At 39.1% G+C, this 19,062-nt stretch overlaps 1 long non-coding RNA gene across 1 annotated transcript in view; it reads left to right on the forward strand.

Annotated features, from left to right (window-relative positions):
* The first annotated feature begins 18,651 nt into the window (after nt 1-18,651).
* Nucleotides 18,652-19,062, forward strand: part of LOC136147922 (uncharacterized) — a 60,363-nt gene continuing 59,952 nt past the window's right edge. The window contains exon 1 of the long non-coding RNA XR_010659414.1: nt 18,652-18,786. This is a non-coding gene — a long non-coding RNA (uncharacterized lncRNA). The remainder of the gene's footprint in view (nt 18,787-19,062) is intronic.

A 19,062-nucleotide genomic window follows, 5' to 3' on the forward strand; every position in this document is an offset into this window, starting at 1 on the left:
AATTTGCTGGCATACTGAGTTAAGTACTTTGACAGCATCATCTTTTAGGATTTGAAATAGCTCAATTGGAATCCCATAACCTCCAGTAGCTTTGTTTGTAGTGATGCTTCCTAAGGCCCACCTGACTTCACATTCCAGGATGTCTGGCTATAGGTGAGTGATCACACCATCATGGTTGTCTGGGTCATTAAGATCCTTTTTGTATAGTTCTCTGTATTCTTGTCACCTCTTCTAATATCTTCTGCATCTGTTAGGTGCATACTGTTTCTGTCCTTTATTGTGCCCATCTTTGCATGAAATTTTCCCTTGATATCTCTGATTTTCTTCAAGAGATCTCAAGTCTTTCCCATTCCATTGTTTTCCTCTATTTATTTGCATTGTTCACTGAGAAGGAGTTTTCTCATCTCTCCTTTCTCTTCTTTGGAACTCTTTATTCAAATGGGTATATCTTTCCTTCCTCCATTGCCTTTAGCTTCTCTTCTTTACTCATCTATTTGTAAGGCCTCCTCAGACAACCATTTTGCCTTTTTGCATTTCTCGGGATGGTCTTGATCACTGCCTCCTGTACAATGTCATGAACCTCCGTCCATAGTTCTTCATGCATTCTGCCTATCAGATCTAATCCCTTGAATGTATTCATTCACTGGATAGATCATGGGAGAGAGTTCTGATAAAACGTGGTCCACTGGAGAAGGGAATGGCAAACCACTTAAGCACTCTTGCCTTGAGAACCCCATGAACAGTATGAAAAGGCAAAAAGATTTGACACTGAAAGGTGAACTCTCCCGATCAGTAGGTGCCCAGTATGCTACTGGAGAACAGTGGAGAAATAACTCCAGAAAGAATGAGGAGACGGAGCCAGAGTGAAAACAATATCCAGTTGTGTATGTGAATGGTGAAGGAAGCAAGGTCTGATGCTATAAGGATCAATATTGCATAGGAACCTGGAATGTTAGGTCCATGAATCAAGGTAAATTGGAAGTGGTCAAACAGGAGATGGCAAGAGTGAACTTTGACATTTTAGAAATCAGTGAAATAAAATGGACCAGAATGGATTATTGGGTTTGATTCTAAACAGGATTTTGCCCCTCCTACCATCTTGGTAGGGCTTCTTTGCCCTTGGACGTGGGGTATCTTTTCCTAGTGGGATCCAACATTCTCCCATTGATGGTTGTTCAGCAGTAAATTGCAATTTTGGAGTTCTTACAGGAGAAGATAAATGGAATATCTACATCAATTATGTGAACTTCTATACAGGAGATTTGTATACTCTTCCTCAGTTATTTATTTGTTTAATAAATTTATCGGCTCTGTTTAACCCACCCAGTTTGTAGTACTTTCTTATGACAGCTTTGTTGTTGTTCAGTTGCTGAGTCATGTCCAAGTCTTTGCAACCCCATGGACTGCAGCACACCAGGATTCCTTGTCCTTCACTCTCTCCCAGAGTTTGCTCAAATTCATGTCCATTGAGTCAGCCACGCCATCCAACCATCTCATCCTCTGCCTCCCCCTAATGAACATGCTTTTATTAGGGTCCGTAGTGGAGTGTTTTGGGATTCCCTGGGCTAAGGCAGTACCATGGGGGCTTATCTAAGGAACACACAAGGAGAAAGCCCTGGGAGAAAGGGAGACTATTGATTACAAGGACTGTAGGGGGAGCCATATCAGGAACTTTGTGACTTTGTGGGTTGTTTAGGGTGTGTGCTTGCATGAAGGGCTTGTGTCAGTTTAAGGTCCCTCTAGGCCATTTGACCAAACAAAATGATGCTGAGGCAGCAATACCGTGGAGTAGGTTACCTAAACTCTTTGACAGTTTTCTTACTTCCCTCTGGAGTAAAGGCCTCAGTTTAACTTTCAAGACTTCACATATTCTGAATCCTACTACATCACTTCAAGTTTGTGATACTATGTTGTGGTCCTCGCCCCTTCATCTCTTCTGTATACATTGTATCAAGTTTATTAAAAACTCTAGCCTCCACCCCCCACCCCCCACCAACTTTGTTGTATCCCTCTAACTACATATTACTCATCCTTCAGGATAAAATTTAAGGCCTAATTCAACCAGGACTTGGGCAACTCTTTTTTTTTAAGTTAATTTATTTTTTAATTGAAGGATAATTGCTTTACAGACTTTTGTTGTTTTCTGTCAAACCTCAACATGAATCAGCCATAGGTATATATATATATCCCCTCCCTTTTGAGCCTCCCTCCCACCTCCCTCCCCATCCCACCCATCTAGGTTGATACAGAGCCCCTGTTTGAGTTTCCTGAGCCATTCAGCAAATTCCCTTTGGCTATCTATTTTATATATGGTAAGGTAAGTTTCCGTGTTATTCTTTCCACACATCTCATCCTCTCCTCCCCTCTCCCCATGTCCATAAGTCTATTCTCTATGTCTGTTTCTCCATTGCTGCCCTGTAAGTAATTTCTTCAGTACCATTTTTCTAGATTCAATATATATGTGTTAGAATATGGTATTTATCTTTCTCTTCCTGACTTACTTCACTCTTTATAGTAGGCCAGTTCTTTAAATTACTGTTTAAGGTTAACTTTTACTATTCAAACATCAGTTGAAAGCTAACAGCTCATTTCTACTTACTGATGTACATTTAAAGATATATCTTCAGAGGCAAAATAGTAGATAATTGGAAATATTTCTGAATAATGCTAGTCAGAGAATCCTACCTGGTGTCTAAAAACCTCATATTATATCTACTGGTTGAGTAGATATAGTTTTGTGCAATGCTGGGAAGGATTCCACCTGAGTTTTAGTCCATCAACAATTTATATGCCCCATTCCTTCTAGCTGAATTCTCAGCCAACTGAGAAACAAATAAGGACTTGCTATAGATAAAGGCTAGGTTGGAGGGCATAGTTTAGTAAAAATGGCAGTAAAAATGACAAACACACACACACACACACACACACAAAAAATGACAAACACAGACGGTCAGGTAAACTCACTACTCTGCCACAACTACCTGGGCAAATTCATGTCCATTTCCCCTCCCTCCCCCTCCTCCCACAGGGAACCTTTATTGCTGAGTTTGCTTTATTTCTGAAAACATGTCAGAACATACACTCTCTAGACAGGTAGACTCCTGGAAGAGGAAAGAAGTGTGAATTGACCCAAATATGCCCAGGATGTGAGAAGTGAATCAAGGGACAAAGAAGGATCCTGCTCTGAAATATGTGGGATGGAATACAGGGGCAGAGGAGGAATCAGTACTTTTGCTCCATTAGAAGATACTTCTACATTGAAGGACACATTAGGTGTGGAAATACTTTCATTCATAACATTTTCTGCTGTTGCTTAGTCACTTCAGTCGTGTCCGACTCTGTGTGATTTTATGGACTGCAGCCGCCAGGCTCCTCTGTCCATGGGATTTTCCAGGCAAGAATACTGAAGTGGGTTGCCATTTCCTTCTCCATTCTAACATCTGGGGAGAAAGAAAAGGGATTTTTTTCCAGTTTCCTTGGAACTCAGCACTTGCACCAATAGTCTGAAAACTTTCAAGAAAGAATATTTCTCTTCTACCACCTCTGAAATAATCCAAAGATCACCCTAATTCTTGAGTTTGATTTGTGGATAGCGACATCCTTGATTTATAAATTTCCTGTTGTCTATTGACAGTGTTCTATACAACATCAGACTTTACTACCATCACCAGTCACATCCACAACTGGGTGTTATTTTCGCTTTCACTCCATCTCTTCATTCTTTCTGGAGTCATTTCTCCACTGATCTCCAGTAGTATATTGGGCACCTACTGACTGGGGGAGTTCATCTTTCAGTGTCCTAGTTTTTGCCTTTTCAAGCTGTTCATGGGTTTCTCAAGACAAGAATGCTGAAGTGGTTTGCCATTCCCTTCTCCAGTGGACCATGTGTTATCAGAACTCTACACCATGACCTGTCTATCTTGGGTGGCTCTACACAGTATGGCTCATTAAATTAGACAAGGCTGTGGTCCCTGTGATCGGTTTGATTAGTTTTCTGTGATTGTGGTTTTCATTCTGTCTGCTCTCTAATGGATAAGGATACGTGGCTTGTGGAAGCTTCCTGATGGGAGAGCACCAAAAAACTGATGCTTTTGAACTGTGGTGTTGGAGAAGACTCTTGAGAGTCCCTTGGACAGCAAGGAGATCCAACCAGTCCATCCTAAAGGAAATCAGTCCTGAATATTCATTGGAAGGGTTGATGCTGAAGCTGAAATTCTAATACTTTGGCCACCTGATGTGACAACCTGACTCATTTGAAAAGACCCTGATACTGGGAAAGATTGAAGGTGGGAGGAGAAGGGGACAACAGAGGATGAGATGGTTGGATGGCATCACCAACTTGATGGACATGAGTTTGAGTAAGCTTCAGGAATTGGTGATGGACAGGGAAGCCTGGCCTGCTGCAGTCCATGGAGTTGCAAAGAGTTGGACATGACTAAGAGACTGAACCGAACTGATGGGAGAGACTGAGGGAGAAACTAGGTCATGTTCTGATGGGCAGGGCCATTCTCAGTAAATCTTTAACCTAATTTTCTGTTGATGGGCGGGGCTGTGTTCCGTCCCTGTTGTTTGACCTCAAGCCAAAATTATAGTGGAGGTAATGAATACAATGGTGACCTTCTACAAAAGGTCCCATGCACACACTGGAATGTTAGGTCCATGAATCAAGGTAAATTGGAAGTGGTCAAACAGGAGATGGCATGACTGAACATCAACATTTTAGGAATCAGTGAACAAAAATGGACTGGAATGGGTGAATATAACTCAGATGACCATTATATTTACTACTGTGGGCAATAATCCCTTAGAAGAAATGGAGTAGCCCTCAAAGTCAGCAAAAGAGTCTGAAATGCAATACTGGGATGTATTCTCAAAAATGACAGAATGATCTCTGTTCGTTTTCAAGGCAAACCATATCACAGTAATCCAAACCTATGCCCAGACCAGTAATGCTGAAGAAGCTAAAGTTGAATGGTTCTATGAAGACCTGCAAGACCTTCTAGAACTAACACCCAAAAATAGATGTCCTTTTCATTATAGGGGACTGGAATGCAAGAGTAGGAGGTCAAGAGATACTTGGAGTAATAGCAAATTTGGCCTTGAAGTACAAAAGGAAGCAGGGCAAAGGCTTACAGAGTTTTGCCAAGAGAATGCACTGGTTATCACAGACACCCTCTTCCAACAACACAAGAGAAGACTCTACACATGGACACCACTAGATGGTCAATACCAAAATCAGATTGATTATATTCTTTGCAGCCAAAGATGGAGAAGGTCTATGTAGTCAGCAAAAACAAGACTGGGAGCTGACTGTGGCTCAGATCATGAACTCCTTATTGGCAAATTCAGATTTAAGTTGAAGAAAGTAGGGAAAACCACTGGACCATTCAGGTATGACCTAAATCAAATCCCTTATGACTATACAGTGGAAGTGACAAACAGATTCAAGGGATTGGATCTTATGGAGTGTCTGAGGAACTATGGACGGAGGTTTCTGACATTGTACAGGCAGCAGTGATCAAGACCATCCCCAAGAAAAAGAAATGCAAAAAGGCAAAATGGATGTCTGAGGAGGTCTTACAAATAGCTGAGAAAAGAAGAGAAGTGAAAGGCAAAGGAGAAAAGGAAAGATATACCCATTTGAATGCAGAGTTCCAAAGAATAGCAGGGAGAGATAAGAAAGCCTTCCTCAATAATCAATGCAAAGAAACAGAGGAACACAATAGAATGGGAAAGACTAGAGATCTCTTCAAGAAATTTGGAGATACCAAGGGAATATTTCATGCAAAGATGGGCACAATAAAGGACAGAAACGGTATGGACCAAACAGAAGCAGAAGATATTAAGAAGACGTGGCAAGAATACACAGAAGAACTATGTAAAAAAGATCTTCATGACCCAGATAACCACAATGGTGTTATTACTCACCTAGAGCCAGACATCCTGGAATGCAAAGTCAAGTGGGTCTTAGGAAGCATCACTAGGAACAAAGCTAGTGGAGGTGATGGGATTCCAGTTGAGCTATTTCAAATCCAAAAAGGTGATGCTGGAAAGTGCTGCATTCAATATGCCAGCAAATTTGGAAAACCGAGCAGTGACCACAGGACTGGAAAAGGTCAGTTTTCATTCAAATCCCAATAAAAGGCAATGCCAAAGAATGTTCAAACTACCACACAATTGCACTCATCTCACATGCTAGCAAAGTAATGTTCAAAGTTCTCTAAGCCACACTTCAACAGTATGTGAACCAAGAGCTTCCAAATGTTCAAGCTGGATTTGGAAAAGACAGAGGAGCCACAGATAAAATTGCCAATATCTGCTGAATCATCAAAAAAGCAAGAGAATTTGAGAAAAACACCTATTTCTGCTTTACTGACTATGCCAAGCCTTTGACTGTGTGGATCACAACAAACTGTGGACAATTCTTAAAGATATGGGAATACCAGACCACCTTATCTGTCTCCTGAGAAATCTGTATGCAGGCCAAGAAGCAACAGTTAGAACCGGACATAGAACAACAGACTGGTTCCAAATTGGGAAAGGAATACATCAAGGCTGTTTATTGTCACCCTGCTCATTTAACTTATACGCAGAGTACATCATGCCAAATGCTAGGCTGCATGAAGCACAAGCTGGAATCAAATATGTAGATGACACCACCCTAAACTGTGGAAAATTCTTCAAGGGATGGGAATACCAGACCACCTGACCTGCCTCTTGAGAAACCTATATGCAGGTCAGGAAGCAACAGTTAGAACTGGACATGGAACAACAGACTGGTTCCAAATAGGAAAAGGAGTACGTCAAGGCTGTATATTGTTATCCTGCTTATTTAACTTATATGCAGAGTACATCATGAGACACGCTGGCCTGGAAGAAGCACAAGCTGGAATCAAGATTGCCAGGTGAAATATCAATAACCTCAGATATGCAGATGAAACCACCCTTATGGCAGAAAGTGAAGAGGAACTAAAGAGCCTCCTGATGAAAGTGAAAGAGGAGAATGAAAAAGTTGGCCTAAAGCTCATCATTCAGAAAACTAAGATCATGGCATCTGGTCCCATCACTTCATGGGAAATAGATGGGGAAACAGTGTTAGACTTTATTTTTTGGGGCTCCAAAATCACTGCAGATGGTGATTGCAGCCATGAAATTAAAAGACGCTTACTCCTTGGAAGGAAAGCTATGACCAACCTAGGTAGCATATTAAAAAGCAGAGACATTACTTTGCCAACAAAGTCCGTTTAGTCGAGGATGTCATCCTCGACTCGATGGACATGGGTTTGAGTAAGCTCCAGGAGTTGGTGATGGACAGGGAAGCCTGGCACGCTGCAGTCCATGGGGTCATAGAGTCGGACACAATTGAGTGACTGAACTGAACTGATTGACAGTTTATGGATGAAAAAGATTGGCAGTTAACAAATAAGGCACAGCTAAACAGCTAAAACTATGGCTAAATCTGTAAGCTGTATATGAAATCAAGTGCCCACATTGGATCTTGTGTTTCAAAATTAAGACTCTCCTTTCCCAATATCAAGAAGATATATGAAAATAAAAACATCCACATGAGAAAATCTAAGCATGGCAGGTAGAACCAGAATTTAGGATAGATTCTGAGGCAGTTTTAGATGAAAAATGAATTTGGTGAATAAATTTAGAAGATTAGATCCCAGTGATCTCTAGGACACTGTTAGCTGTTGTTCAATTGCTAAGTCATGTCTAACTCTTTGAGGCCCCATGAACTGCAGCCTGCCAGGCTTCCCTGTCCTTCACCATCTCTCAGAGTCTACTCAAACTCATATCCATTGAGTCAATGATGCCATCTAGCCATCTCATCCTATGTCATCCCCTTCCCCTCCTGCCCCAAATCTTTCCCAGCATCAGGGTCTTTTCCAATGAGTTGGCTCTTTGCATCATGTGGCCAAAGTATTGGAGCATCACTATCAGTCCTTCTAACAAATATTCAGGATTGATATCCTTTTGGATTGATTGGCTTTACTCCTTGCTCTCCAAGGGACTCTCAAGAGTCTTCTCCAACACCACAGTTCAAAAGCATCCATTCTGCAGTGCTCACCCTCTTTACTGTCCAGCTTTCACATCCATACACGACCGCTGGAAAAAGCGGAGCTTTGACTATATGGACCTTTGTCGGCAAAGGGATGTCTCTTCTTTTTAATACGCTGTATAGGTTTGTCATAGCTTTTCTCCAAGGAGGAAGTGTCTTTTAATTTCATTGGTGCAGTCACCATCCCCTGACTTCTCTGAATGTTGTAGATCCTGTGTTGCTCTGTGCTACTCTCAAGTTATGACTGGACATTTCATTTAAATGTTTAAGCTAAACTTTGATAATTTATATATAGTTATCGACTAATCGTTGCTGGATCCAGAGTGTAGCTTATCACTTTATATTTAAAATTTAAAAAAAAAAGCACAGCCTTTTACTTACCCCAAATTATGCATGTGTTATTTTACCTGGAATTTTGTCTAAATTTTTTATATCTTCCTTCTTGATAAAATTCAAATTTAGACTTTTCTGAAAAATCAGATCATTTAATCTCCTTATCATCATGTTGTGGATAAATCTTTAGGAATAGTATACATTTATTTGATCATTTATTGATTCTTATACCTAGACTTTTAATTTCTTGGATAGGAATCATTTACATCACTCAGGGATAAGCATTGTTATAAATTTTGACATAGATCCTTCAAATTAAAATACATCTTCAATTTATCTTGAACTGTTGATTGCAAAGCTATATTAATTAAAGTTATAGATTTTATGATTCTGTATCAAGAGTTGTTTTTTTTTTTTCCTTCTATGGGAAGATGGCTGAGGAAGGATCTTAGCAATACTTTCTTTTCATCATTTACAGGCTAAAACTATTGGAGCTATGTTCTACATCTTGTAATTTTGGTACCTTAATAGTTAGCCTGTATCTTAGCTAGTTGCAAAATTATTGATCTGAGGAAATCCTACGTTTGTTCTACATTTGAAGTATAAGTGTATTCAGACAGCTGCATCTCAACTTCATAAGAATGTGTCAGCAGTTCCCTCAGTTCATTTGACTGTTAAAGTAACAAGAGAGAAAATCTGTATTCCAGCTCACTCCTACTTTGATAAAACATCAAAACTCAGTTGAAAGTAGTATTTTTGAAAGGTTATCTGAAGAGTGTATAGTCCATTTCATTTGTCTAGAAGTCTTAAAGTTTAACTTTGGATTAAGTTATATCAGTTCACTGTATATTTGGGCACTATTATCTTGGCTTTTTGTAGAATTGTTTTGAGAACTGATTTTTGAATTTAGCAAGTCCTGACCTCAACAAGCAGTTTATGAGGAATAGTGGGGATGAAAGCCCAATTAGAATGGGCTCAAGGAAGAAATTTTATTTATTTATTTTTCCATTTATTTTTTTATTTTTATTAGTTGGAGGAAGGAAGAAATTTTAGATGAGCCTGGACAACTCTATTTTGTTTTGTTTTTGTCTTTTATTATCTGATAAAATCTTGAACATAAATGAATATCTATTAAGTATTTATATAAAAGGGATCCCTAATAGTGGAATTGCTAGGTCTGATGGCATACACATTTAAAATCTGATAGTTTTTGCTAAATTCTTCTCTAAACAAGCATGGATAACTCTTAAGAGAAGTTTTCAGGGCATAGAAGGAGAGATCAGGAAAGAAAAATAGGGTTAAGAGACGGGGGGGGGCGTTTTAATTGGGGGGGAAATAATAGCATGGTTCTCTGCTGATGCAAAGAATGTAGTAAGTAGGTAAGGAAACACTGATGGTATAAGAGAGAGAACGTAGACTTATTTACTAGTACAAGGCTTTGAGAAGTTGAACAAAGATGAGACCTAGTACATTGGCCTTAACTAGGAGCTTAGCCATAATGGAAGAGAAGGTAGAGCATATGAGAATGAATGCTGGTATCTTATTCTAGTGTAAGGGAGCACCATAATTTGTGTAACAGTCTTAGAAACTGCCATAGGTTCTTCACTTTAAGGTCTCTGCAGTGAAAATCCTTTCATCCTTGTATACCATGCAAGTATTTTTATACAGCATCTAAAGGATAAATTTCTAGAAATTGTATTGCTGGCTCAAAGGAAAAGCATATTTAAAATTACAAAATATGTTATCAAACTCCCATTTAAAACACTGTTCCAATCCACACTGCTACCAGCAGTGATGAGAGGTCCATTTCCGAACCATCCCCTCATCAACAGTGAATTTTCAGTCTCTTTAGTTTGGTTGATCTGGTAGGTAAAAAAAAATAAGTTTTGATTTTGTATATTTGGAGATATTCCTTCTCTTTTTTTCAATTTCTGGGTGACTTTTAAAAACGTCTTATTGAGACATACACATACCATTAAATTCACCCATTTAAAGTGTACAGTTATGATTTTCAAGGTTTATGTGTGTTATGTATTAGAATCATTCCTCTTCTATAATATTTCACTACAGGTATATACCATCTTTTAAAAATTCATTCATAATTTGATTTGTTTCATTTTGATTATTATTAATAATATTACTATAAACATTTGCATACAACTTTTTGTGTGGATATTTGTTTTCATTTTTCTTGGATTTATATATTGAAGTAAAATTGCTGGATTTATAGTAACTCTGTGTCTAATATTTTGAAGAACTACCAAACTGTTTTCCAAAGCAGCTGCTTTAAATTCCTACTAGCAATGTATGAAGGTTCCAATTTCTCCATATCCTTGCCAACAGTTGTTATTGTCTGTCTTTTTTATTATTGCCATCCTAGTGGGTGTGAAGTGGTATCTCACTGTGGTTTTAATTTGCATATCACTAGTGGTTTATAATGGAGAAGGCAATGGCACCCGACTCCAGTACTCTTGCCTAGAAAATCCCATGGGCAGAGGAGACTGGTGGGCTGCAGTCCATGGGGTCACTAAGAGTCTGACACGACTGAGCGACTTCATTTTCACTTTTCACTTTCATGCATTGGAGAAGGAAATGGCAACCCACTCCAGTGTTCTTGCCTGGAGAATCCCAGGGACGGGGGAGCCTGGTGGGCTGCCGTCTATGGGATTGTACAGAGTCGGACACGACTGAAGTGACTTGGCAGCAGCAGCAGCAGCAACAGTGGTTTATAATGTTGAGCATCTTTTCATGTACTTATTGGATATTTGTCTATCTTTAGAAAAATAGTTATGCAAATCTTTTGCCCATTTTTAATTGGGTCATCTTTTTATTGTGGAGTTGTAAGAGTTCTTTATATATTCTTCATTTTTTGGTTTATTCATTCACTAAATCATGTTTGCCTCTTTGAGGCCCCATGAACTACAGTATGCCAGGCTTCCCTGTCCTTCACTATCTCCCAGAGTTTACTCATACTCATGTCCGTTGAGTTGGTGATGCCATTCAACCATCTTATCCTCTGTTGCCCCCTTCCTCTCATGCCCTCAATCTTTCTCAGCATCAGGGTCTTTTCCAATGAGTCAGCTCTTTGCATCAGGTGGCCAAATTATTGGAGCATCAGTATCAGCATCAGTCCTTCCAGTGAATATTCAGGGTGATTTCTATTAGGATTGACTAGTTTGATCTCCTTGAAATCCAAGGGACTCTCAAGAGTCTTCTCCAGCACCACAATGCAAAAGCATCATTCTTTGGTGCTCAGCCTTCTTTGTGGTCCAACTCTCATATCCGTACATGACAACTAGAAAAACCATAGCTTTGAGTATATGGACCTTTGTTAGCAAAGTGATGTCTCTGCTTTTTAATATGCTGTTTAGGTTTGTCATAGCTTTTCTTCCAATTAGCAAGTGTCTTTTAGTTTCATGGCTGCAATCACTAGTGCACAGTGATTCTGGAGCCCAAGAAAATAAAATCTGTCACAGTTTCCTTTGTTTCCCCATCTATCTGCCATGAAGTGATGGGATTGGATGTCATGATCTTAGTTTTTTGAATGTTGAGTTTTAAGCCAGCTTTTTCACTCTGCTCTTTCACCTTCATCATGAGGCTGTTTAGCTACTCTTTGTGCCATTACGGTGGTGTGATCTGCGTGTCTGAGGTTATTGATATTTCTCTTGGCAATCTTGATTCCAGCTTGTGAGCCATCCAGCCTGGTTTTTCTCATTATGTACTCTACATGGAAGTAAAATAAACAATGTGACAATATACAGCTTTTATGTACTCCTTTCCCAATTTTGAACCAGTCCACTGTTCCACGTCTGGTTGTAACTGTTGCTTCTTGACCTGCATACGGATTTCTGGGGATAGGTAAGTGGATCTGGAATTCCCATCTGTAAAAATTATCCAGAGTTCGTTGTGATCTACACAGTCAAAGGCTTTAGTGTAGTCAATAAAACAGTAGTTTTTTTTTGTTGTTTTTTTTGTTTTTTTTTTTTTTTAATTCCATTGCTTTTTCTGCAATCCAGCAGATATTGGCAATTTGATCTCTGGTTCCTCTGCCTTTTCTAAATCCAGCTTGAATATCTGGAAGTTCTCAGTTCTGAGTTCATGCTGCAGCCTAGCTTGAAGGATTTTGAGCATAATCTTGCTAGCATGTGAAATGGGTGCAACTGTACAGTAATTTGGACATTCTTTGGCTTAGGCTTTCTTTGGGATTGGAATGAAAACTGACCTTTTCCAGTCCTGTGGCCACTGCTCAGTTTTCCAAATTGGTTGGTATAATGAGTGCAACCCTTTAACAGCCTCATCTTTTAGGATTTGAAATAGCTAGGCTGGAATCCCAAAACCTCCACTAGCTTTGTTCATAGTAACACTTCCTAGGGCCCGCTTGACTTCACACTCCAGGATGTTTGGCTCTAAGTCAGTGACCGCATAATCATGGTTATCCAGATCATTGACCTTTTACGTGTAGTTCTTTTGTGCATTCTTGCCACATATTAATCTCTTCTGCTTGTATTAGGTCCTTTATTTGTGCCCATCTTTGCATGAAATGTTCCCTTGGTATCTCCAACTTTCTTGAAGAGATCTCTAGTCTTTCCCATTCTATTGTATTCCTCTACTTCTTTGCATTGTTCACTTAAGAAAGCTTTCTTATCTCTCCTTGCTATTCTCTGGAACTCTGCATTCAGCTGGATATCTTTCCCTTACTCCTTTGCCTTTTGCTTCTCTTCTTTTCTCAGCTCTTTGTAAGGCCTCCTCAGACAACCACTTTGTCTTCTTGCATTTCTTTTTCTTGGGGATGGTTTTGCTCACCACCTCCTATATAATGTTACAAACCTCTGTCCATAATTTTTCAGGCACTCTGCCTACCAGCTGTAATCCCTTGAATCTAATCATCTCCACTGTATAATCATAAGAGATTTGATTTAGGTCATACCTGAATGGTCTAGTGGTTTTCCCAGTTTCTTCAATTTAAGCCTGAATTTTGCAATAAGGACCTGATGTTCTAGACCACAGTCAACTCCCGGTATTGTTTTTGCTGACTGTATAGAGCTTCTCTATTTTCGGCTGCAAAGAATATAATCAATCTGACTTCAGTATTAACCATCTGGTGATGTCCATGTGTGCTGTCGCAGCTGCCGTGCTCATGTGCCACAAGATGGAGAAGCTCTATACAGTCAGCAAAAAAAAGACCGGGAGCTGACTGTGGCTCAGACCATGAACTCCTTATTGCCAAAGTCAGACTTAAATTGAAGAAAGTGGAGAAAACCACTAAACCATCCAGGTATGACCTAAATCAAATCCCTTGTGACTATACAGTGGAAGTGAGAAATAGATTTAAGGGACTAGGTCTGATAGACAGAGTCTGATGATCTATGGACAGAGGTTCATGACATTGTACAGGAGAGAGAAATCAAGACCATCCCCAAGAAAAAGAAATGCAAAAAAACAAAAAGACTGTCTGAGGAGGCCTTACAAATAGCTGTGAAAAGAAGGGAAGTAAAAGCAAAGGAGAAAAGGAAAGATATTCCCATTTGAATGCAGAGTTCCAAAAAATAGCCAGGAGAGATAAGAAAGCCTTCCTCATCAATCAATGCAAAGAAATAGAAGAAAACAATAGAATGGGAAAGACTAGAGATCTCTTCAAGAAAATTAGAGATATCAAAGGAACATTTCATGCAAAAATGGGCTCAATAAAGGACAGAAATGATAGGGACCTAACAGAAGCAGAAGATATTAAGAAGAGGTGGTAAGAATACACAGAAGAACTGTACAAAAAAGATCTTCATGACCCAGGTAATCATGATGGTGTGATCACTCACCTAGAGCCAGACATCCTGGAATGTGAAGTCAAGTGGGCCTTAGGAAGCATCACTACAAACAAAGCTAGTGGAGGTGATGGAATTCCAGTTGAGCTGTTTCAAATCCTGAAATATGATGCTGTGAAAGTGCTGCACTCAATATGCCAGCAAATTTGGAAAACTGCGCAGTGGCCACAGGACTGGAAAAGGTCAGTTTTCATTCCAATCCCAAAGAAAGTCTATGCCAAAGGATGCTCAAACTACTGCACAGTTGCACTTATCTCACACACTAGTAAAGTGATGCTTAAAATTCTCCAAGCCAGGCTTCAGCAATATGTCAATCGTGAACTTCCAGAGGGTCAAGCTGGATTTAGAAAAGGCAGAGATCAAATTGCCAATATCTGCTGGATCATCAAAAAGCAAGAGAGTTCCAGAAAAAATCTACTTCTGCTTTATTGACTGTGCTAAAGCCTTTGACTGTGTGGATCACAATAAAGTGTGAGCAGACCACCTGACCTGCCTCTTGAGAAATCTGTATGCAGGTCAGAAAGCAACAGTTAGAACTGGACATGGAACAACAGACTGGCTCCAAATAGGAAAAGGAGTATGTCAAGGCTGTATATTGTCACCCTGCTTATTTAACTTATATGCAGAGTACATCATGAGAAATGCTGGGCTGGAGGAAGCACAAGCTGGAATCAAGATTGCCGGGAGAAATATCAGTAACCTCAGATATGCAGATGACACCATCCTTATGGCAGAAAGTGAAGAACAACTAAAGAGCCTCTTGATGAAAGTGAAACAGGAGAGTGAAGAAGTTGGCTTAAAGCTCATCATTCAGAAAACTAAGATCATGGCATCTGGTCCCATCACTTCATGGCAAATAGATGAGGAAACAGTGGCTGACTTTATTTTTCTGGGCTCTAAAATTACTACAGATGCTTGCTCCTTGGAAGGAAAGTTTTGACCAACCTAGACAGCATATTAAAAAGCAGAGACATTACTTTGCCAACAAAGATCCATCTAGTCAAGGCTATGGTTTCACAGTGATCATGTATGAATGTGAGAATTGGACTATAAAGAAAGCTGAGCACTGAAGAACTGATGCTTTTGAACTGTAGTGTTGGAGAAGACTCTTGAGAGTCCCTTGGACTGCAAGGAGGTCCATCCAGTCCATCCTAAAGGAGATCAGTCCTGGGTGTTCATTGGAAGGACTGATGTTGAAGCTGAAACTCCAGTACTTTGGTCACCTGATGCGAAAAGCTGACTCACTGGAAAAGACCCTGATGCTGGGAACGATTGAAGGCAGGAGGAGAAGGGGACGACAGAGGATGAGATGGTTGAATGGTATGACCGACTCAATGGACATGGATTTGGGTGGACTCCTGGAGTTGGTGATGGACAGGGAGGCCTGGCGTGCTGTGGTTCATGGATCACAAAGAGTTGGACATGACTGAGCGACTGAACTGAACTGAACTGATGTCCATGTGTAGAGTCATCTCTTATGTTGTTGGAAAAGGGGGTTTGCTATGACCAGCATGTTCTCTTGGCAAAACTTGTTAGCCTTTGCCTTTTTCCATTTTGTACTCCAAGGCCAAACTTGCCTTTTAGTCCCAGGTATCTCTTGACTTCCTACTTTTGCATTCTAAACCCCCTTGCTGAAAAGGACATCTTTTTTTGGTGTTAGTTCTAGAAGGTGTTGTAGATTTTCATAGAACTGTTCAGCTTCTTTGGCATTAGTGGTTGGGACATAGACTTAGATTACTGTGATGATGAATGACTTCCCTTGGAAATGAACTGAGATCATTCTGTCATTTGCGAGATTGCACCTAAGTACTGCGCTTCAGACTGTTTTGTTGACTATGGGGGCTGCTCCATTTCTTCTAAGTGATTCTCACCCACAGTAGTCGATGTAATGGTCATCTGAATTAAATTCGCCCATTCCCATCCATTTTAATTCACTGATTCCTAAAATGTTGATGTTCACTTTTGCCATCTGCTTGACTATGACCAATTTACTGTGATTCATGGACCTAACATTCCAGGTTTTTATGCAGTATTGTTCTTCATACCAGTCCCTAATGAGGATTTTTAATTTACAAATATTTTCTTTGGTACTATGGTTTGTCTTATAACTCTCTTGATAGTACCATTTGCAGCAATAAAGTTTTTGATTTTGATATAGACTAATTTGTCTATTGTTTTATTTTGTTGTTTATGCTTTTGGTATCATGATTAAGAAATCATTGTCTAATCCAAGATCACAAAGATTTACTTACTTGCATGTTTTTTGTTTTGTTCTTTTGTAGTTTTAGCTTTTAGGTTTATGATGTATTTTGAGTTAATTTTTGTGTATGATGTAAGAAAGTGTTCCAACTTCATTTTATTTGCATGTGGATATCCAGTTATCCTAACACCATTTATTGAAAAGATTTTTTCTACATTATTATTGTCTTGTAAAGAATCAAGTGACCATATATATAAGTATTTATTTCTGGACTCTCAATTCTATTACATTGACCTATATGTCTCTTCTTATGGCAGTATCATATTCTATTGATTATTGTAGTTGAGTAGTAAGTTTTAAATTTGAGAAATGTGAGTTCTACAGCCTGTTCTTACTTTGAAGATTCTTTTGTTTATTCTGTGTTCATTTCAATATGAATTTTATGATCAGGTTTTCAGTTTCTGCGAAAAAGCAAGGTGACATTTTTAAGGGATTATGTTGAATCTGTAGATTGGGTAGTATTGCTATTTTCACAGTATTATGTCTTCCAATCTATGAACCTGAGATGTCCTTCCATGTATTGAGATCTTTATTTTTTTAAACAATATTTCCTAGTTTTAAGTCTACAAGTCTTGGACTTCTTTTGTTAAATTTGTTGCTTAGTATGTTATCCTTTTAGATGGTCTTGGAATGTAACTAATTTTATTTTCTTATTTTTCATTGCTAGGGTATTGAAATGCAATTAATTTGTATCCTGCAACTTTGCTGAATTCATTTAGTGGTAATCGTCTGTGTGTGTGTATGTGCATGTATTCTTTAGGATATTCTATGTGCAAGATTATGTCATTTGATGATAAAGATCATTTTCTTTTTTCTTATTTGGATATCTTTTTAAAAATAATTTTTAAAATTTATTTATTTTTAGCCATGCTGGATCTTCATTGCTGTGTGGACTTTCTTTAGTTGCAGCGAGCAGGGGCTACTCTCTGGTGGTGAGCAGGCTTCTCATTGCCGTGGCTTCTCCTGTTGAGGAGCATGGGCTCTAGTGCTCACGGGCTTCAGTAGTTGCAGCTCCCAAGTTCTAGAGCACAGGCTCAATAGTTGTGGCCCTCTGGCTTAGTTGCTCCATGATATGTGAAATCTTCCTGAATCAGGGATGGAATTCATGAATCCTGCAGTGACAGGTGGATTCTTTACCACTGAGCCACCAGGGAAGCCCTGGGTGTCTTTTATTTCCTTTCCTTTCCTAATTTCCTTTGTAAGAGTTCCACTCCAGTGTTAAGTAAAGTTGCAAACATGCACGTCCTTGTCTTGTTGCTGATCTTAAGGGCAAAGCATTCAGTCTTTTCAGCTGTATGTGTGATGTTAGCTGCTGGTATTTTATAGATGCTGTTTTTCAGGTTGAAGGAGTTCCCTTCTATTCCTAGCTTGTTGAATGTCTTATCATGAAAGGGTACTGGATTTTTTCAAATGTTTCTTCTGCACCATGGGAATCATCATGTGGTTTTTGTCCTTATTCCATCAATATAGTACATCACATTGATTGATTTTCATGTGTCAAAGCAATCTTACATTCTTGGATAAATTCTACTTGGCACTTGGTCATGGTCTTTAATCATTTTTCTTTGTTGCTAGATTTGGTTTGTTAGTATTTTGTTGAGAGCCTTTGTGCATATATTAAAAAAGGATGTTGATCTGTAGTTTGGGGGATTTTTTTCTTGTGCTGTCTTTGCCTGGTTTTGGTATCATTGTGTTAATGACCTCATAGAATTGAGAAGTGTTCCCTCCTTGTCTATTTTTTGCAAATTTGTGAAGGATTGTTGCTAATTTTTCCTTAAATATTTGGTAAAATTCATGAAGTAAACCATCTGGTCCTGGGCTTTTCTTTGTGGCAAGTTTTTGTTTTTAATTACTAAATCAATCTCTGTTGTTACAGGTCTATTTAAATTGTCTGTTTCTCCTTGAGTCAGTTTGATAGTTTGTGTTTTTCTAGGAATTTGTTCATTTAATCTAAGTTATCTGATTTGTTGGTGTATGGCTATGCATAGAGTTCTCTTTAATCCTTATCTCTGTAAATTTGATAGTGATGCCTCCTCTTTCCTTCCTTATTTCAGTAATTTAAGTCTTCTCACTTTTTTCTTGATCATACTAGCTAACGGTTTGTCAGTTTTGTTGTTCTTTTCAAATAACTGATTTTTTATTTTATTGTTTTCCTCCTGAAATTCAGGCAAATAGAACAGCCCCTATCTGGAACATTGCTGGGTCTAGTGGCAGAAGGAAAATGGAGAATGTGGCAAACCATTGCTGACTCTGGACATTTCTGCCTGAGATTGACACACATCAGTCTCGTCAATATTTCACCAGCCGAAGTAAGTCACATGCCTGTGCTGAACTATCTCACAGTGGGGTGAGATGGTGGAATCTTCTTTAGGGATGGACAGTGACTGCTACTGAGCAATAGCACAGATTGACACATTGCCTTTCCTTCGTGCCTTCAGTTGCTTAGGTTGTTATTCCTGAACCCAACTTTATTTTATTCGCCAAACTGGTGTCTTAAGTGAAGACTAGGAGATATCACAATAGCAACAATAATAGCATCTAATGTTAACTGAGTGATTATCATTTTCCATACAATGCATCCTTTA

This window comes from Muntiacus reevesi, chromosome 16 (assembly GCF_963930625.1).
Source record: "Muntiacus reevesi chromosome 16, mMunRee1.1, whole genome shotgun sequence".
Lineage (NCBI taxonomy): Eukaryota > Metazoa > Chordata > Mammalia > Artiodactyla > Cervidae > Muntiacus > Muntiacus reevesi.